A 21,539-nucleotide genomic window follows, 5' to 3' on the forward strand; every position below is an offset into this window, starting at 1 on the left:
AGTTAAATTGTACCACAGAGGCAAAATTCAAAAGGGTGAAGAATGTAGGACTGAAGGTGCTGTATTTAAATGTGACTACCATTTGGAATAAGATGGACGAACTCGTGGCGCAGTTAGAGATTGGTCGGTATGACATTGTGGGCATCACTGAGTTGTAGCTGAAAGAAAGCCATAGTTGGGAGCTTAACATCAAAGGATATACTTTGTATCAAAAGGACAGGCAGGAAAGCATAGGCAGTGGTATGGCTCTGTTGGCAAGAGATGGAATTATATCTTTTGAAAGAGGGGACATAGGGTCAGAGAAGGGTAAAATAACCATTATAGAAACCATATATAGGCCTCCAAATAGTAGCCAAGATGTGGGGTTGAGATTGCAAAGGGAGCTGAAAAAGGCATGTAATAAGGGAAATGACATAATTGTAATGGGAGACAGTTTGGTGTCCAATCACAAGGGGATTTTTTGCAATGCCAATGAGATGGCTTTTTAGAGCAGCTTGTGCTTGAGCCTACTCAGGGAAAGGCTAGCTTAGATTGGGTGTTGTGTAATAACCCAAATCTTATGAGGGAGCTTAATGTAAAGGTACCCTTAGGAGGCAGTGATCATAATATGATGGAATTTGGGAGGGAGAAGCATAACGCACATGTATCAGTATCACAATGGAATAAAGGAAATTACAGAGGCATGGGAGGAGCTTGCCCAGCTAGACTGGAAGAGGACACTGGTAGGGATGACAGCAGAGCAAAGATGGCAAAAGTTTCTGGGAATAGTTCACAAAGCGCAGGATAGGTATGTCCCACAGAAGAAGTCCTCAAATGGCACGGGTCGGCAACAGTGACTGACAAAGGAAGTTAAGGACTGCAAAAGTGAGTGAGAAGCTGGGAGATTGGGAAGCTTTTAAAATCCAACAAAAGGCAACTGAAAAAGATATAAGAAGAGAAACGATTAAATGTGAGGGAAGATTAGCTAATAATATAAAGCAGAATACCAGATGTTTTTTTCAGTTATATAAGGAGTAAAAGGGAGGTGAGAGTTGATATTGGACCACTGGAAAATGATGCTGGTGAGGTAGTAATGGGGGACAGTGAAATGGCAGATGAACTTAATGGGTACTTTGCATCAGTCTTCACTATGGAAGACACTAGCAGTGTGCCAGAGGTCCATGAAAGTCTGGGAGAAGGAGTAAATACCATTGCTATTATAAAGGGAAAATGTTAAGCAAACTGAAAGGTCTTAAGGTAGATAAGTCCAGATAGACCTTAAGGTAGATAGACCAGATGGACTGCTTCCTGGAGTCCTGAGGGAGTTGCTGAAGAAACAACTGATACATTAGTCATAATCTTTCAAGAATCACTTGATTCTGACATGGTCCCAGAAGACTGGAATATTGCAAATGTCACTCCACTCTTTAATAAGGGAAGAAGGCAAAAGAAAGGAAATTGTAGGCCAGTTAGCCTAACCTTAGTGGTTGGGAAAATGTTGGAGTCCATTATTAAGGATGAGGTTTCAGGATACTTGAGACTAATGATAAAATAAGTCAAAATCAGCATTGTTTCTGTAAAGGGACATTTTATCTGACAAATCTGTTTTTCGAGGAAGTAGCAAGCAGGGTGGACAAAGGAGAGGTAGTGGATGAAATTTACTTGGATTTTCAGAAGGCATTGGATAAGGTGACACACATGAGGCTGCTTAACAAGGTACAGGAAAGAAACTGGCATGGATAGAGGAGTGGGTAACAGGTAGAATTCAGCGAGTGGGAATGAAGTGTCCCTTTTGTGGTTGGCTGCCAGTAACTAGTGATGTTCCTCAGGGGGTCAGTATTGGGACAGCTACTTTTCACATTGTCAGTGATTTAGATAATGAATTGATGGCTTTCTGGCAAAATTTGCAGATGATATGAAGATATGTGTAGGGGTAGGTAGTGCTGAGGAAGCAATGCAGCAGGGATTAGACAAATGGACAAAAAAAAAGAGTCAGGTGGAATACAGTGTTGGGAAGCGTATGATAATGCATTTGGTAAAAGGAGTGGTAGTGCAGACTCTTATCTAAATGGGGAGAAAATTCAAACATCAGGTGCAGCGGGACTTAGGAATCCTCGTGCAAGAGTCCTAGAAGGTTAATTTACATGTTGAGTCTGTGGTAAAGAAGGAAAAGGCAATGTTGGCATTTATTTCAAGCAGAACAAGATATAAAAAGCAAGGAGATAATGCTGAGACTTTATAAGACACTAGTCAGTACACACTTGGACCCAAAACAGTCAGTTTTGGGACCCATATCTCAGAAAGGATGTGTTGTCATTGGAGAGTCTCCAGAGGAAGTTCATGAGGATAATTCTGGGAATGAAGGAGTTAACACATGAGGCGTGTTTGGCAGCTTTAGGCCTGTACTCACTGGAATTCAGTAGAATGTGAGGGGATCTCATTGAAACCTACCAAATGTTGAAAAGACCAGTTAGGGTGGATGTGGAGAGGATGTTTCCTGTGCTGGGGGTATCCAGAGCTAGAGGGCACAGCCTCAAAATTGAGGTGCGACCCTTTAGAACAGAGGAAAGGATTTTTTTTAAGCCAGAGAGTAATGAATCTGTGGAATGCTGTGCCACAGACTGTGATGGAGGCCAAGTCCGTGAGTGTATTTAAAGCAGAATTTGATCATTTCCTGATTGGTCAGGGCATCAAAGGATATGGCAAGAAGCCAGGTGTATGTGGTTGAATGGGATCTGGGATCAGCAATGATGGAATGGCGGAGTAGACTTGATGGGCTGAATGGCCTAATTCTTCTCCTATGTCTTATGGTCTTATTACTGAGCAAAACTAGTTTACAAGAGAACTCACAAAATGGAGGCCACAGAGCAGCTTCACAAAATGGCAGCCTCCATTCTTCCAACTCATGTTTGTCTACTTTCACTGTCCATTACCTTATTTAAATTCACTGATTTGTAGGCTAGTTCTTTCTGGCCAACATAAACAACTGCAAAATTTTTCATTTATGAGTCATTTGGCCTTTGGAGTTTCAAAGACCCAGATTTACTCAAACTTAATGCTAAAATTCCTGGAAGCCCACAGAATAACATTCTTATCCTGCTTTTGTGAGGAGAATGGGAGTTACCATACAGTGCTTGCTCCCTGAGACAGAAATATCAAACTTTTTAACAGTACAAGTACAAACCAGCAGAAATCTGTTTTGTTTGACCAGCAAAATTGCCAAATTGTCAATTTTGGGAAAATCATCTCAGTCCTTTCACTATAGTTAAATAGTTTGCTGTCCTGCCCTGCTTTGCGATTGGCTTGCTGGCTACCTTTGGTCACTATGTTTTTCTAAAGATATGATTGTGTCATTTTTGCTTTCATTTTTTTCCAATTAATCTGTTGGAAGAAATTAATTCTGAAAGTGATTTCCATTTAGTGACAGAAAGTGTAGCTATTAAATTATTTAAGGAGTTGAATGAATTGTCCAGTACCACAGTTTGGAATTACTTTCTTCCGTGAAAATGAGCACTAACATTTCAGAATAAGTGTGTTTGAATGTTTAAAATCAATTTCAGCTTAACTGTATTTCCAGTATATGTTGTTCTTATATAAAGTTAACTTGATTGTCCTAAGTCTTTACTTAGCCTTATGCCTACTTTCCTCTTTATCCTCCTAGTGTTAATGCATGTTCAAGATATATCTTAGTTCCATAAGTAAAGATTATCCAAAGAAGAAATACTTTATATGGTGGATATTTCATTACACAATAACTGAGCTGTAATTCCACCTGATAGAATGGGAACTTTACACTCCTTGTAGCAGGTGATGAGTTCTACAGGAACTATTTGTTAGCTGTGTCCCTCTGGACAGAGACCCAGTAATAACCACTATGATGCCATGCTAATGTATCCAGATATACCAATAATACAAAGCAAGGTTGATGAATGAACTTGAAGGAGTCAGAGAGACAACATACAGGCAGTTGAAGCCTGGGGCAAGACGGTGGCATTTGGGAAAATTGAAGAAACGTGAGAGGAAACATTTTAAAAAGAAGAAAAATCAAAATAGGATTGAGAATTAGTGATGAGCAACTGGAAGCTCCAGGTTGCAGTGGCAGATTTCATTTAGGTCTTCTACAAAGCAGTCATCCAATCTGTATTTGGCCTCTACATTGGTGAAAACTTTAAATACTTCAAAATACTGAAAGTGGTCCAAGGAGACCTGGAAACTACAAAGATAAAAGATCATTTGCTCCATTCCCTGCACTTGCACTAGAATGTGCCTTGGGAAGTGGTTGTTAATGTTATCTATGGTCAGCCAAGGTCTTATGGAAGGGTAATGCACTTAGAATCAAGAAAGCGAAGGGGGAAAGTGAGAGGCAATAGAAGGCAACGTCACACTGGAGAGGTCTGAAGACACAAGGTGAAAATGGAACCTGATATGTGCTGTTGGAGTTGTAATGGGAAGGAGTGAGTGCAAGAAGCAGTCAGAAAATTGGTAAAAGGGCATGCTGGAAACACTGGTATGTGGTTAACATTGAAATGACACGACAGAGAAACACTGAATTAAATTCTCATAGAAAGTCAGTTGAGAAGAACCACATCCAAGACAACTGTGGAGTTGTATGTTGGTTTCCTGGTAAAATGGTGCTGGTGGTGCCTGGAAATAGCACTCTCGTTCCCCTGGCCTGGAATAAGTGCCATCTGTTCTGCTCACCGAGAGTTCTCTGTGATTCTGACTGCACCTTACATACCACCAAAGGCTGATGTTAAGCAACTACTGAATGTATTGAGTGTCACGATTAGCAAACATGAAACGGTCTACCTTGATGTCTTTCCTGTCATTGCTGGGAACTTCAATCAGACTTGATTGAAGAAATTTTTGCCCATTTGTACGTAGCCTATCAGTGGCATCAGCAGATCTTTACCAAGAGGGATTTCTCGCAGATCGGCAGTGGTTATTTAAAAAGGGAGCTTCAAGAGCATTTGTCCATTGTGCATGGCCTATCAGCGGTGTCAACAACTCTACCAACTAAATAAAAGTACAGAAGGGATAAGCGGGGCGGCCATTGTCGGAGTAGGCCAGTGGCAAGAGTAGAAGCAACAGACTTTGGCTCCAGAGGCGTCAGCTCTGTGTAAAGCACCTGTCAAGGTTTCCTTTTTGTTTTTTCTCCCCTCTCTTACTGTACCATTTAAATGGCTGTGGTGCACTCTTCGTGCCGGATGTTGGAGAACTGGGAGTCTTCCGGAGAGCTACATCTGCATGAAGTGCTTCCGACTACAGCTCCTTGAAGACCGTGCTAGGGATCTGGAGCAACAACTGGATGACCTTCAGCTTGTACGTGACAGCAAGGATAGAATTGATCAAAGTTACAGGGAGGTAGTCACCCTGAAGTTGCACGAGGTGACCGTCAGGAAAAATGGAAATACGCAGATAGAGCAGAGCACCCCTGTGGCCATTCCCCTCAAAAACAAGTATACTGCTTTGGATACTTTAGTGGGAATGACCTCCTGGGAGAATGCCATGGAGACCGGGTTACAGGCACTGACCATGGGCCCATGGTGCCGAAAGGAAAGAGGGAGAAGAGGAGAACAGTAATGATAGGGGACTTGACAGTGAGGGAAACAGGCAGGAAATTCTGTGGACATGAAGAGGACACCCAGACGATATGTTGCCTCCCAGGTGCCAGGGTTAGGGTTGTCGCGTCAACAACATTTTGGAGAGGAAGGGGGAGCAGCCAGACATCTTGATACATATTGGTACCAATAACATAAAAAGGAAAAGTAAAGAGGTCCTGAAAAGAGAATTTGGAGAGCTAGGTAGAAAGCTGAGAAGAACCTCCAGGGTAGTAATATCTGGATTGCTGCCTGTGCCATGTGCCAGTGAGGGTAGAAACAGGATGATTTGGCAAATAAATATGTGCTGAGAAGCTGGTGCAAAGGGCAGGGCTACAGGTCCTTGGATCACTGGGATCTCTTCTGGGGAGTTATGACCTGTTCAAAAGTGACAGGTTGCACCTGAATCCTGGGGGATCCAATATTCTAATGGGCAGGTTTGTTAGAGCTGTTGGGGAGGGTTTAAACTAACTTGGTGGGGTGGGGGACAGGAGTGAAGGAGTTCGGGATAGGACGGATGGTAAAATGTTAAGATAGCGTGCAGTCAGACTGTCAGGAAGGGCAGGCAGGTTCTGGGACTTAGTTGCAGTCAACAGGGTGAGTATCAAATCATTAGGGATGCAGAGTCAGAAAGGATAGCAAATACGGTACTCAAGGTGTTGTATCTAAATGTGTAGGATAAGAAATAAGGTGGATGATGTTGTTGCACTATTACAGATTGCCAAGTGTGATGTTGTGGCCATCACTGAATCATGGCTGAAGGATGGTTGTAGTTGGAGCTGAATGTCCAAGGTTACACGTTATATCCGAGGGATAGGAAGGTAGGCAGAGAGGTGTGGTGTGCCTCTACTGGTAAAGAATGGCATCAAATCAGTAGAAAGATGTGACATAGGATCAGGACATGTTGAATTCTTGTGGGTTGAGTTAAGAAACTGCAGGGATAAAAGGACATTGATGACAGTTATATACAAGCCTCCCGATAGTGGCTGGGAGATGGACCACAGGTTGCAACAGGAAATAGAAAAGGCAAGTTAAAAGGGAAATGTTATGGTAGTCATGGGAAATTTCAACATGCAGGCCAATTGGGAAAATCATGTTAGTAATGGATCTCAAGAGGGTGAGTTTGTTGAATGTCTAAGAGATAGCTTTTTAGAGCAGTTTGTCATTGAGCCCTCTAGGGGGTCATAAAAGTTTTTTCAAGTATATCAAAAATAAAAGAGAAATGAGAGTAGATATAGGACTGCTAGGAAATGAGGCAGGAAAAGTAATTACAGGGTTCAAGGAGATGGCTGATGATCTAAATGAGTATTTTGCATCAGTCTTCACTGTGCAGGACACTAACAGAATGCCTGATGTTGTAGTGTGTGAGGGAAGAGAAGTGAGTGCAGTTACTATTACAAGGGAGAAGGTGCTCAAAAAGCTGAAATTCCTAAGGGTACGTCACCCAGGCCAGATGAACTGCACCCTAGGGTACTGAAAGAGGTAGCGGCAGAGATTGTGGTAGCATTAGAAATAATCTTTCAAAAATCATTAGACTCTGGCATGGTGCCAGAGGACTGGAAAATTGCAAATGCCACTCCACTCTTTAAGAAAGGAAGAAGGCGGCCTAAAGGAAATTATAGACCAGTTAGCCTGACCTCAGTGGTTGGGGAGATGAAGAGCCACTGTGATGAACTGCTTTGTGAAGTTGGTGATGTAACATATCAATTCCTGCCTGAGAAGTGACTTGAATCCACTCCAATTTGTCTGCAGTCCCAACAGGTCAACAGCAGATGCCATTTCATTGGCTCTTCACTCAACCCTGGAACATCTAGACAATGAAGATGCGTACATCAGGATGCTCTTCATTGACTACAGCACAGTATTCAATATTATCATCTCCTCAAAACTAATCAATAACCTCTAAGACCCCTAGGTTTCAATACCTCCTTGTGCAACTGGATCCTTGGTTTCCTCAGTTGTTGACCCCAGTCATCTCCATCAGCACAGGAGCGCCACAATGCTGTGTGCTTAGCCCCCTGCCCTGCTCATCTTTGATCAGGGCACAACTGTGCAAGCACGTGGACGGCAGCCAGTGAGAACAGCGAGAAGTGTTTAAAGGGAGACAGATTTATAGAGTGGGTGAAGGAGTAGAAGGAGACAGAGTAGGAAGGCTTTGGCTGAATGGGGCTTCGGCGATAATGGGTCGAGGCAAGGTAGGTTAACTGTGTAGAATACAGATAGGAAGAATGTGAGTGAGGCCAGTGTTCTGTGCTCGGTGTCAGATGTGGGAAGTCCTGGAGACTCCCAGCCTCCTGGATGGCCACATCTGCACGAGGTGCATCGAGCTGCAGCTCCTGAGGAACCGAGTTAGGGAACTGGAGATGCAGCTCGATGACCTTCGCCTGGTCAGGGAAAGTGAGCTATAGCTATAGGCAGGTAGTCACACAGGGGTCTGAGGAGACAGGTAAGTGGGTAACAGTCAGGAGAGGGATGAGCAGGAGTCAGATACTGGAGAGTACCCCGGTGGCTATACACCTCAACAATAAGTACTCCTGTTGGAGTACTGTTAGGGGGGGGACAGCCTACCTGGGAGAAGAGACAATGGCGGTGCCTCTGGCACAGAGTCTGGCCCTGTGGTTCAGAAAGGTAGGGAAGGGAAGAGGAAGGCAGTAGTGATAGGGGACTCTATAGTTAGGGGGTCAGACAGGCGATTCTGTAGAAGCAGTGAAGAAACTCAGATGGCAGTTTGCCTCCCAGGTGCCAGGGTCTGGTTGTTTCTGATCGCATCCACGATAGTCTGAAGTGGGAAGGAGAACAGCCAGAGGTCATGGTACATATTGGTACCAACGACATAGGCAGGAAAAGGAGAGAGGTCCTGAAGACAGACTACAGGGAGTTAAGAAGGAAGTTGAGAAGCAGGACCACAAAAGGTAGTAATCTCGGGATTACTGCCTGTGCCAGGCAACAGTGAGAATAGGAATAGAATGAAGTGGAGAATAAATGCATGGCTGAGGGATTGGAGCAGAGGGCAAGGATTCAGATTTCTAGATCATTGGGGCCTCTTTTGGGGCAGGTGTGACCTGTACAAAAAGGACAGGTTGCTCTTGAACCAATATCCAGGAGGACCAATATCCTGGCAGGGAGGTTTGCTAAGGCTACTGGGGAGAGTTTAAACTAGAATTGTTGGGGGGTGGGAACCAAACTGAACGAATGGAGGATGAGGTGGTTGGCTCAAAAATTGAGAAAGCTTGTAGACAGTGCAAGCGGGAGGATAAGCAGGTGATAGAGAAGGAATGCACTCAGACTGATGGTTTGAGATGTGTCTATTTTAATGCAAGGAGTATTATGAACAAAGCGGATGAGCTTAGAACATAGATCAGTACTTGATGTTGTGGCCATTACTGAGACTTGGGTGGCTCAGGGGCAGGAGTGGTTACTTGGAGTGCCAGGCTTTAGATATTTTGGAAAGGACAAGGGGGGAGGCAAAAGAGGTGGGGGCGTGGCACTGTTGATCAGAGATAGTGTCACAGCTGCAGAAAAGGAGGAAGTCATGGAGGGATTGTCTACTGAGTCTCTGTGGGTGGAGGTTAGGAACAGGAAGGGGTTAATAACTGCTGGGTGTTTTTTATAGACCTCCCCAATAGCAACAGGGACATTGAGGAGCAGATAGGGAGACATTCTGGAAAGGTGTAATAACAACAGGGTTGTTGTGGTGGAAGATATTAATTTCCCAAATATTGATTGGCATGTCCCTAGAGCAAGGGGTTTAGATGGGGTGGAATTTGTTAGGTGTGTTCAAGAGCATTTCTTGACACAATATGTAGATAAACCTACAAGAGGAGAGGCTGTACTTGATCTGGTATTGGGTAATGAACCTGGTCAGGTGACATCTCTCAGTGGGAGAGCATTTTGGAGATAATGATCACAATTCTATCTCCTTTACTGTAGCATTGGAGAAGGATAGGAACAGACAGGTTAGGAAAGTATTTAATGTGAATAAGGGGAAATATGATGCTGTCAGGCAGGAGCTTGGAAGCATAAATTGGAACAGATGTTCTCAGGGAAATGTACGGAAGAAATTAAGGGAGCTAGGGCTTTACTCCCTGGAGAGAAGGAGGATGAGAGGAGACATGATAGAGGTAGACAAGATATTAAGAGGAATAGATAGAGTGGACAGCCAGCGCCTCTTCCCCAGGGCACCACTGCTCATTACAAGAGGACATGGCTTTAAGGTAAGGGGAGGGAAATTCAAGGGGGATATTAGAGGAAGGTTTTTTATTCAGAGAGTGGTTGGTGCATGGAATACACTGCATGAGTCAGTGGTGGAGGCAGATACACTAGTGAAATTTAAGAAACTACTAGACAGATATATGGAGGAATTTAAGGTGGAGGGTTATATGGGCGGCAGGGTTTAAGGGTCATCACAACATTGTCGGCCGAATGGCCTGTACTGTGCTATATTGTTCTTTGTTTAAATGTGGCAAATGTTCAGGGGGTATTTGCGTGGAGTTCTGCATAGGTACATTCCAGTGAGACAGGGAAAGGATAGTAGGATACAGGAACCGTGGTGTACAAAGGCTGTTGTAAATCTAGTCAAGAAGAAAAGAAGAGCTTAAGAAAGGTTCAGAAAAGCTAGGTTATGATAGAGATCTAGAAGATTATAAGGCTGGCAGGAAGGAGCTTAAGAAAGAGGGAGAGCCAGTCGGAGCTATGAGAAGGCCTTGGCGGACAGGATTAAGGAAAACCCCAAGGCACTCTACAAGTATGTGAGAGAATAGGACTAATCAAGTGTGGCAGTGGAGAAGTGTGTATGGAAGTGTGTAAGGAGATGGCAGAGGTACTTAATGAGTACATTGCTTCAGTGTTCACTATGGAAAAGGACCTTGGCAATTGTAGGGATGACATACAGTTCTGGTCGCCTCACTACAGGATTGATGTGGAAACCATGGAAAGGATGAAGAGAAGAGTTACTACAAGGATGTTGCCTGGATTGGGAGCACGCCTTATGAGAATAGGTTGAGTGAACTCAGTCCTTTTTCCTTGGAGCGACAGAGGATGAGAGGTGACCTGATAGAGGTATACAAGATGATGAGAGAGATTGATCGTGTTGATAGTCAGAGGCTTTTCCCCAGGGCTGAAATGGCTGGCACGAGAGGGCATAGTTTTAAGGTGCTTGGAAATAGGTACAGAGGAGATGTCAGGATTAGGTTTTTTATGCAGAGAGGTGAGTGTGTGGAATGGGCTGCCAGCGATGGTCGTGGAGGCGGATACAATAGGGTCTTCTAAGAGTCACCTGGACAGGTATATGGAGCTCAGAAAAGCAGAGGGCTGTGGGTAACCTTAGGTAGTTTCTCAGGCAAGGAAATGTTCAGCACAGCTTTGTGGGCTGAAGGGCCTGCATTGTGCTGTAGGTTTTCCATGTTTTTATCTCATACTCTTGACTGTGAGGCGAAGCACAACTCTAATGCCATATTTAACTTTGCGGACTGTTTGTCGTTGGCCTTATCAAAGGTAGTGATGAATCAGCATGGAGGAGATTGAAAATTTAGTGGAGTGGTGCCACAGCAACCTTCTCTCACGATGTCAGAGGTCTATGAGCCAGTCCTCAGCAGGGTATCAGAGGTGGTAAGGGTCAGCAACTTTAAATTCCTCAGCATTATTATTTCAGTAGAGACCACACCTGGAATATTGTGTAGTTTTGGTCTCCAGGTTTAAGGAAGGACATTCTGGCAATTGAGGAAGTGCAGCGTAGATTCATTAGGTTGATTCCTGGGATGGCAGGGCTGTCTTACGCAGAGAGATTGGAGAGATTGGGCTTGTACACACTGGAATTGAGGAGATTGAGAGGGGATCTGATTGAAACGTTTAAGATAATTAAAGGATTTGATAGGATTGAGGCAGGAAATATGTTCCAGATGTTAGGAGTGTCCAGTACCAGAGGGCATGGATTGAGAATAAGAGGTCAGTTATTTAAAACAGAATTCAGGAAAAACTTCTTCTCCCAGAGAGTTGTGGAGGTGTGGAATGCACTGCCTCGGAAGACGGTGGAGGGCAATTCTCTGGATGCTTTCAAGAAGGAGCTAGATAGATATCTGATGGATAGGGGAATCAAGGGATATGGGGACAAGGCAGGGACTGGGTATTGATAGTGAATGATCAGCCATGATCTCAGAATGGCGGTGCAGACTCGAGGGGCCGAATGATCTACTTCTGCACCTATTGTCTATTGTCTACCTGTCTTGGGTCTATCCAGCAGCATCTGTACTTTTTTGAGGTTTGTGAAGTTTCACAAACCTTTGATTAACTTATATAGATGTGTGGTGGGGAGTATACTGATTGGTTGCATCATGGGCTCATATTGAATACCGATGTCCTTGAGCAGAAAGCCTACAAAAAGTAGTGGATACAGCTCAGTCCATCATGGTTAAAGCTCCCACCATTGAGCTCATCTACAAGAACTGTTGCAGGAAAGCAGCATCCATCACTAAACACAACCACCAGCCAGGTCGTGCTCTCTTCTCACTGCAGCCATCAGGAAGGCAGTAAGGAGCCTCAGGACTCACCACCATTTTCATTTTTCAATCTTTTTATTGATTTTCCAGTAAAAAATATACAAATCAGAGAAGTTTAGCAAACAGATAATACAAAACACGTATGAACAGCAGTAAAAAAAAAGTATATGTTGTCAAAATCAGATAGGTATAATGTTATGCTGTTATATACACAATACACAACCTGCTTCCTCTGGAATAATCCCAAAAATTGCTGTAAGTGAATTGGGTTGAACATCCACATCTATAAATTTAGATAATATTCTAAACACATCCCTCCAAAAATTATTTAAGCTTACACAGGACTAAAACAGATGAGTTAGAGTAGCCACCTCTGCATTACATCTGTCACAAATATGGCTTATATTAGGAAAAATATGCACCAATTTATCTTTGGACATCTGGGCCCTGTGTACTATCTTAAACTGAATTAAGGAATGGCGTGCGCAGATAGATGAATTATTGACTAAATAATAAATTTTACTCCATTGATTATCTGACAGTGAATGTTGAAGTTCTATTTCCTAAGTGCGTTGAACCCTATCATAAGGCAACGTGCGAGCATTCATTAACTGTTTATAAATGATAGCTATTAATCGTTTTTGAAATGGTTTAAGCTGAAAAATAGCATAAGCCAAATTTGAAGAGTAGGCCAAGGGATAATTCGGTAGAAAATCACGTAAAAAATTCCTAACCTGTAATTATCTAAAAAATGTATATTAGAGATGTCATATTTATCCATTAACTGCAAAAAAGACATTAAACAATCCTGTAAGAACAAATCTAAAAAAGTTTTTATTCCCTTAGTTTTCCATGTTAAAAAAGCCTTATCCAGAGTTGGTTTAAAAAAAAAATTAGAATAAATATTACTAGAGAGTAGAAAATTATTTAATTCAAAAAATCTACGAAACTGAAACCAGATTTTTAAAGTATGTTTAACGATAGTGTTGTCTACCTATTCTGGAGAACGAAAAAGGAAGGGGAGCTCCTAATAAAGAAGCTAAAGAACACCCTGTTACCGAATTTTCCTCCAAATGTAACCATGATGGGCGATCCTGGTTATCTATGTCATAAATCCAAAAAGTAATATAATGAATATTAATTGTCCAATAATAAAATCTAAAGTTTGGTAAGACCAGTCCTCCCATCTTTTTTGATTTTTGCAATAAAAGTTTATTCACTCTAGAGCTTTTGTTATTCCAAGCATAAGACAAAATCATAGAATCTGTTTTATCAAAAAATGTTTTTGGAACAAAAGATGGATGCTTGAAATATATATAAAAATTTTGGTAAAATAACCATTTTTATAGCATTTTTTCAACCTATCAATGACATTGACATAAGCAACCATTTAGAAAGCACTTGTTGAGTATATTCAATTAGAGGGGAGAAATTATACTTATATAGGTCCTTAAAATTTTTATTAATTTTGATACCAAGGTAGGTGAAATGGATTTTAGCAATATTAAAAGGTATTTGATCATAATAATCAGAATAATTATTAATAGGAAATAATTCATTTTTAGGAAAATTAAGTTTATATCCAGAGAAAATACTAAATTCTGTAAATATAGATAGCATAAAAGGAATAGATTTCCTAGGGTCTGAAATATAAACTAATAAATCATTCACGTGTAATGAAACCTTATGTAATTTATCCCGTCTTAATACCCTGCACAGAATTAGAATCCCTAAGAGCAATAGCAAGTGGTTCTAAAACCAAATTAAGTAATAAAGGACTAAGAGGACAATCCTGATGGGTTCCTCTATATAATCTAAAATATAGACTTTTGATTATTAGTTATAATCGCAGCAACCGGGGCATGGTAAATCAATTTAATCCAGGAAATAAATCCCGGGCCAAAATTAAACCTCTTCAAAACCTGAAATAAATGAGGCTACTCCACCCTATCAAAGGCTTTCTCTGCATCCAGAGATACAATACATTCAGATTCTTTAACTGAGGGGGAATAAATTATATTTAACAGTCTTTGAATATTAAAATGTGAGTACCTATTTTTAATAAATCCTGTTTGATCATTTGAGGTAACATTAGGCCAAATATTCTCAAGTCTATTGCTAGAATCTTAGAGAGAATTTTAAAATCTACATTCAATAAAGAAATAGGTCTATAGGATACACATTCCAGTGGGTCTTTTCCTTTTTTAGGAATCAATTAAATTAATGCCTCATAAAAAGTTTTTGGAAGGTTCCCAGAGGATATAGATTCGGTAAATGTTTGATGAAGATGTGGTATAAGCATTTCATGAAAAGTCTTGTAAAATTCTACCGTATAACCATCAGGTCCCAGAGCTTTCCCTAATTGCATAGAGGATATAGCCTTGGCTACCTCCTCTTGTTTAATAGGTGCTTCTAATATATCAACATCTTGAGTCGAATTTTGAGGTATATTTAACCTTTGAAAAAATCTATTCATAATAATAGTATTATCAGAGAGTTCTGATTTATAAAGATTAGAATAGAAATCCATAAATAGCTTATTAATTTCATAAGGATTTAAAGTTTCAATTCTATCTGGTCTAAGAATTTTTAAAATCTGTCTTCTGACCATCCCAGCCTTTAACTGACCCGCCAAAAGCTTAGCAGATTTTCCCCGTGTATATAAAATAAACTTTTAGATTTAAAAATTTGCTGTTCAATGGGAAAGGTCAGAAGCAAATCATACTGTGATTGAAGTTTGACCCTTTCTTTATATAGGTCTTCAGTAGGTTTAACTGAATACGCTTTATCTATCTGTTTAATTTTATTAATAAGCACTGACAATTCCGCTTTAGTTTTCTTCCACAAAGCTGCTGAATATGAGATTACCTGTTCCCTAAGATTTTGACATGTCCCATATAAACAGGTTTGACATTCCTTCAGTTGTGTTAAATTCAAAAAATATAGAAATTTGCAAACTAACAAAAGTTGGATCATGTAACAATACAGGATTCAGTCACCACTGTGACATTTTCAAAAAGCTATCCGACACTTTATTTTGTTACTTTCAATTAAGGGCTTATTTAAGAGAAAAATTAGGTCAAACAATGTTATTGCCGAAATCTAATGAAATAGAAATTTTAATTCAAAAAGGAAATATCAAAAAATTTATATCTTGCATGTATAACGTGATTCAAAGACAGGTAATTAAACAAGGAGTCCATAAGTCAAGACAAAAATGGGAAAGTGATTTGAATATTAAAATTGAAGAAACAAATTGGTCAAGACTATGTCTTGATAGTATGACAAATACAATAAATGTTCGGTTAAGATTAGTGCAGTATAATTTTCTACATCAATTATATATTACACCACAAAAAATAAAAAAATTAAATCCAAATTTATCGGATCAGTGTTTCCGATGTAACCAGGAAACTGGTACTTTTTTACATTCGACATGGTCTTGCTCTAAAATTCAACCTTTTTGGACAAATTTAAGACTTTTACTGGAACAAATTACAGGAACACAATTTCCTCATAATCCAATATTATTTTTACTAGGTGATATTGAAGGGATAAAACCGAAACTCAAACTAAATAAGTATCAGAAAGAATTTATAAAAATTGCACTGGCAGTAGCCAAAAAAGCTATTGCAGTTACTTGGAAATCGGATACACATTTAAGTATAGATTCTTGGAAGAAAGAAATCTATGGTTGTATTCCATTAGAAAAAATTACTTATAATTTAAGAGATAAATATGAAACATTTCTGAAAATTTGGAGCCCTTATTTACAAAAGACAGGATTAAATATATAGATGCTCTGAAGATGAAAACAATTGGTTATTAGGGGAAAGAAATAAATATACATATTAAAGTTATTACGAATTCCATGGAGCATGTGGAGATCTTCCAACAACCAGGCATTCTTTCTTTCTTTCTTTCTTTCTTTCTTTCTTTCTTTTTTTTCTATAGGGCAGTTAGGGGGGAGGGGTTAAGGGGAGGGGGTAAGGGTTATATACATTGTTTTTTCATACTTTGTAACCATTTAAAAATGCAATAAAAAAAGTTTTAAAAAAAGCTATCCGAAAGCTTCAGGGTTAACTTTAAAGGCACGTGATCTGACAGTGCAATGATGTCATAATCACACTCATCAACAGAGTAGAGCAAACGTGTGTCTAAAAGAGAGTAATCAATTCAAGAGTACTTATGATGAAAGTGTAAGAAAAAAGAGAAATCTTTATCATTGGGGTGTTTATATCTCCACAGCAGGCCATATTCTAATAAAAAAGAATTAATACAGGCCGCCGCTTTATTAGGAAGCAACAGATTGGTTGATGACCTGCCAATTGCCGGATTTAAACAATTAAAGTCACCACCCATGATCAACTTATATTCATTCAAATTCAGTAACTCAGAAAAAAGTTTCTCAAAAAAAATCAGGATTATCTACTTTAGGTGCGTATACACACACCAGAGCTACCTTTTGCTCGCATAATAAACCAGTAACAATTAAGTATCTTCCAATCGAATCAGTAATAGTATTAAAGTGTACAAAAGGGATTGTGGGGCTAAGAAAGATAGATACGCCTCTTATTTTATTATTCGACAGCGAATGGTACAAAGGTCCTTTCCAAAATTGGAAAAATCTGTCCTCATCCTGTTTCCGTATATGATTTTCTTGCGCAAAAGTAATATCTGCGTTGTGTTTTTAATTTCTTAAAAATCTTTTTACGCTTAATGGGGTGATTCACACCATTCCAATTCCAAGATATTATATTAATTTTATTAACATCCATGTTTAAAATTGGATTTAATATTATATAAAAGAAATGTTACGCATGCACAGATTAAACCAAAAGGCACAGATACAACCAGAAGGAGTGACGTATTTTACGAGAAAAAAAATCCATCAGAAGAACTGCCCAATCAAGAAAAAAAACCTACTCTAATAGCCCCCTCCCCCCTCCCAAAAGGTGAGAAATCCAGTGACCAATAGGCTGGTGCCATGCTAAACTAATAACCCTTGACTCTATTCTCCATTTTGCAGCTATGTACATTAAGTTGAAGCAAAAATCCCATGCAAAATAGCCATAATAAAAGGCACAAGCAGAATTCAACTACTACAATGTTATGTCAAACAGTAATAAAAACATAATCGGCAACAGACATCTTAACATCAGCTAAAGCATCTTTGTGGTTGTTGTTCGTCCTTCAGAGTTGAAGACAACAACAACTTCAGTCAGGTGGAGGGTTTGTGACTGTGGGTCCGGAGGTGACTGGTGAGGCCAATCTGGGCCCTGAAAGCTCGCCCATATGTGGGACACATGAGGGTAAGATCTGCAGTGGAAGTGGAAGTAGCTCGAGCCTTGTGCACGGCGCGTTTCCTCTGAGCCTCTGCGGTGAGTCTGATTTCTGCTGCATATGATCCTTTAGTGGTCCTGCTCCACCAGGTTGAGCAGTCCAGAGCAAGCGATTCCCAGCTACTGGGATTGATGTTGAGGTCTTTGAGGGACACTTTGAGGCAATCTTTGAAACATTTCTTCTGCCCTCCAACTGAGCGCTTGCCCTGGCTCAGCTCTCCATACAGCAGCTGTTTTGGTAGTTGACTGTTAGACATCCTGACGACATGGCCAGCCCATCTGGCTTGGGCTTTCTGTAGGAGGGTGTAGACGCTGTGGGTGCTAGCCCGCTCCAGGACCTCCGTGTCTGGGACTTTGTCCTGCCATCGTACGTGGAGAAGTCTGCGGAGGCAGCTCAAGTGGAAGTGGTTGAGCTCTTTAGCATGTCTGCTGTAGACAGTCCAGGTCTCGCTGGCATAGAGGAGGGTTGCGAGAACCCTCACAACGCTCGGTAGACCTTCAGCTTGGTGGTAAGGCTGAGTCCTCTCCGCTCCCGTACATTCTCACGGAGTCTCCCAAAGGCAGCACTGGCTTTGACAATTCTGTTGTTGACCTCTGTATCTATGTTCACTGCTCGTGATAGAGTACTGCCCAGATAGGTAAAGCTGTTGACTGCCAGTAGCTTCTGCCCCTTTACTGTGATGCGTGGTTCCTGGTAGGGCTTTCCGAGTGCGGACTGGTACATAACTTAGGTCTTTTTGGTGCTGATTGTAAGTTCAAAATAGTCACAGGCTCTTGAGAGGCAGTCCATTTCTCGCTGCATCTTCTGCTCTGTGCTGGCGTTGAGGGCGCAATCATCAGCGAATAAGAGATCTCTGACGATGGTCTCCTTTACCATTGTAACAGCCTGTAGACGCCAGAGGTTGAATAGCCCACCACCAGTCCTGTATCTGACGTGTATACCATCCTGACAATCGCAGAAGGCATCATTCAGCTTAGCAGAGAAGACCATGCTAAAGAGTGTAGGGGCGAGAATGCATCCTTGCTTCAAATCGTTCGTCACTGGGAAGGCTTCTGACTCGTCCAAAACTTTCACCATCATGCCATCGTGGAACTGCTGAACAATCGTGATAAACCTGCTTCATCGTGATGAAAAGTATCTTAATCACATATTCAAAAAAGAATTAATCCGAGCAAATAATATTACAAAGTTCTTTCTCTTAAAAAAAATAAATGAGTATATATATAACAAACCTAAAACTATAAACTATATTAGTATTGAAACAAATAAAAGAAATAAAAAGATTAATACACGACAGGTCCTGTGTGGACCATTAGAGTATAATATTATAAAAGTTCCCTACAAAACTGTTATGTATATACTGATTATTAATAGGTTAAAAAAAAGTTTAATCAGCCATGTCCCATACCAGAGACTAAAAAAGTATAGAATAAACTTAACTCAGAAGGTCTATAAACATCTCATACAACAAACTTCTTCAGAATTACCTATTGAATAATTGGGTTAACTTTAAGATTTTATTCAGCAGGTTGAACTTTAAGATTTTTAATGTACTCCCATCCCTCCTGGGGAGAGTGGATTCTAAGTGACTGAGACTTTTCAGGGAAGATTATCAGCTTTGCTGGGTAGCAAAGGGAGGGGTCTAAATCTAATTTATACATTTCACTCATGACTTCTCGGTATTTCCTTCTTTCGGCAAAGATCTCAGGGATAATCTTCAACTATAAGAATTTCTGCCGATTTAAAGATTATCTTTCACTTTTTTCTGGCTTCTTGAAGTATGGCTTCTTTAGTTGTATAATAATGCAAAGTACAATTGGTCGAGGATGTAATTCAGATGAATGCTGAGAAAATGGAATTCTGTGGACTCTATCAAATAAAGGGCTAGCTTCTAGGGTCTCACTAAAAAGGGAGTACAGCATATCTGAGAAGAACTTTTAACAGATCGCCAGCTTCAGTATTTTCAGGCAGTCCCAGAATACGCAAATTCCTCCAACGCCCTCTGTTACCTAAATCAACCATTTTTTTCTTCGTTTTAGGTAGTTCCGAGGTAATTTCATTGATTTTCTTTTCCATCGAAGATATCTTCATTCCTTGATGTTTAATAGTTTGCTTGAATAGATCATGTTCATTCTCAATTTGGGTTATAGTCTGCTGAAGTGTTTGAAGCTGAAAGTCCGGATTTTTCAGAGAATCTTGAACCGTAGAGATAGCTTTTTCAAGCTTCCCGTTGGAGCCCATCAGCTTAACAATCTTAGTGTTAAGCAACCCGAATTCCAACTTCATGTCTTGTATTGAAGAAAATATTCCTGCTAAAGTAACAGGTTCCTCTGCATTCTTGGTTTGTTCTGTTTGCTCCGTTTCAGGAAAAGTCTTGCCGCTTCTCAGTTCAATACCAGAACAACTTTTTACGGCCATTGTAATTAAATCGTAAATCCTTCAGTCGAAGTAGCAAATCATCAAAGCTAAAAGGGATCTGTCAGTGGGATAAAAAGGGAGCCACTAAGAATGCGACTTACTCCATGCGCTGCAAAATGGCGAATCCCAACTCACCTCCAAGTTCAAGAATATTTATTACCCCTGAACCATCAGGCTCTTGAATCAAAAGGGATAACTACATTTATCTACACTTGCTCCCACACTTAACCATCCCCACAACCAATGAACTCACTTTCAAGGCCTTATTGTCATACTCAATTATTTTCTGCAATCTTCTACACGTTGGTTGCTTATCCATCTTGTGAATGGATTTTCATTGATTCTACAGTCTCCTTGTGTTCATTGCAAATGCCCGCAAAAAAAGTGAAAGTGAACGGTGATGTATACAGAATGTACTTTGGTCAAAGTTCAAAGTAAATTTATTATGAATCTCCAGGAGATTTAAGGTGGAGAGTAGAAGAGATTAAATGGTATCAATCTGTCACCATAGTCCCATTCATTTAAGTTACCATAAATATTACATTTGAGAGGACTTTTTAAAATTTAGAATAAAGCTGAAAGGTGCAAGGTTCCCTATCACTAAATAGCCTGGGGAGCTATCAATCTCAAAATCAGTATCTTCTGAAGAAAGCTTTCCATTTTAAGGATTATGATTAATGAGTTGGTAGTGAATATGTCTGGCAGCCAAATTCCTGCTTGTAGACTGCAGATTAGTTTCTGTGACAAAGAAATGATAATGAAGTTGAGATTAGTTTTTACTTGGAGTTTCTATGTGAGAAAACAGTTGAGGGAAGGTGTAGATAGGCATAGAGAACTGACTGCTGGGAACTGACAGTCACTGTGTGTTCATGCATTTCAGTAACCTGTTACTCACATTGCCACTGGCAAAGATCAAAGCCTGTCCCAGTTACTTGCACTGAGCCAGAAACAGGGAGTTGACTGCGTTCAGTTTGTTTCATCACAGGCTATAATTTATAATTGGTGACGTAAGTCTCCTAAGTCTGCATTGTTCTACAGTGCTTGGTGAAGTGCAAAGGTGTGACCAGTCACAGAGGGTTCTGAATCATGTCATTCAACTGCAAGCTGATGCTGTAACAGGAAATGTGGGACTTTCACTCCACATTAATATTCCTACACTACTTGAGTTTCTCTCAACTCAATACTCCCAAGCTTCTAAATGTAGATAAATGAGTATTGCTTCTCAAAACTAAACCTTGTTTTACCAGCTACCTAGATAGTTTAGAGGTATGTGACCATTAATTGTAGACATCAGGGAGCAGTTGAGGGAACCTATGCCAATCCTTATCAAGGGTTCAGCAGTGGAAAGAGTGTGCAGTTTCCAATTCCTGTATGTCAACACCTCTGAAAATTTATCCTGGGCCCAATATATTATGCAAACAGGCACATCAGTGGCTATAATTCATGAGATTTGGTATGTCACCAAAGACTAACAAATTTCTACAGCTGTACAGTGGTGAGAATTTAACTGGTTCCATCACCATTTGGTATGGAGGAACAACTGTGCGGGATTAGAAATATCCGCAGAAGGTTGTAAATTCAGTCTGTTTCATCATGGCCACGAGGTTCCCCCCACCCCCCATCGAAGACATCTTCAAATGTCAATGCCTCAAAAAAGATGGCATCTACTACCCAGGATATGCCGCCTTCTGATTACTACTTGCAG

The 21,539-nt window shown here is 40.5% G+C and overlaps 1 protein-coding gene across 2 annotated transcripts in view; it reads left to right on the forward strand.

The window, feature by feature from the left end:
- Positions 1–21,539, forward strand: part of gtf2f2a (general transcription factor IIF, polypeptide 2a) — a 139,942-nt gene that overhangs the window by 117,775 nt on the left and 628 nt on the right. The window lies entirely within an intron of this gene.

Source organism: Hypanus sabinus, chromosome 4 (assembly GCF_030144855.1).
Source record: "Hypanus sabinus isolate sHypSab1 chromosome 4, sHypSab1.hap1, whole genome shotgun sequence".
NCBI lineage: Eukaryota > Metazoa > Chordata > Chondrichthyes > Myliobatiformes > Dasyatidae > Hypanus > Hypanus sabinus.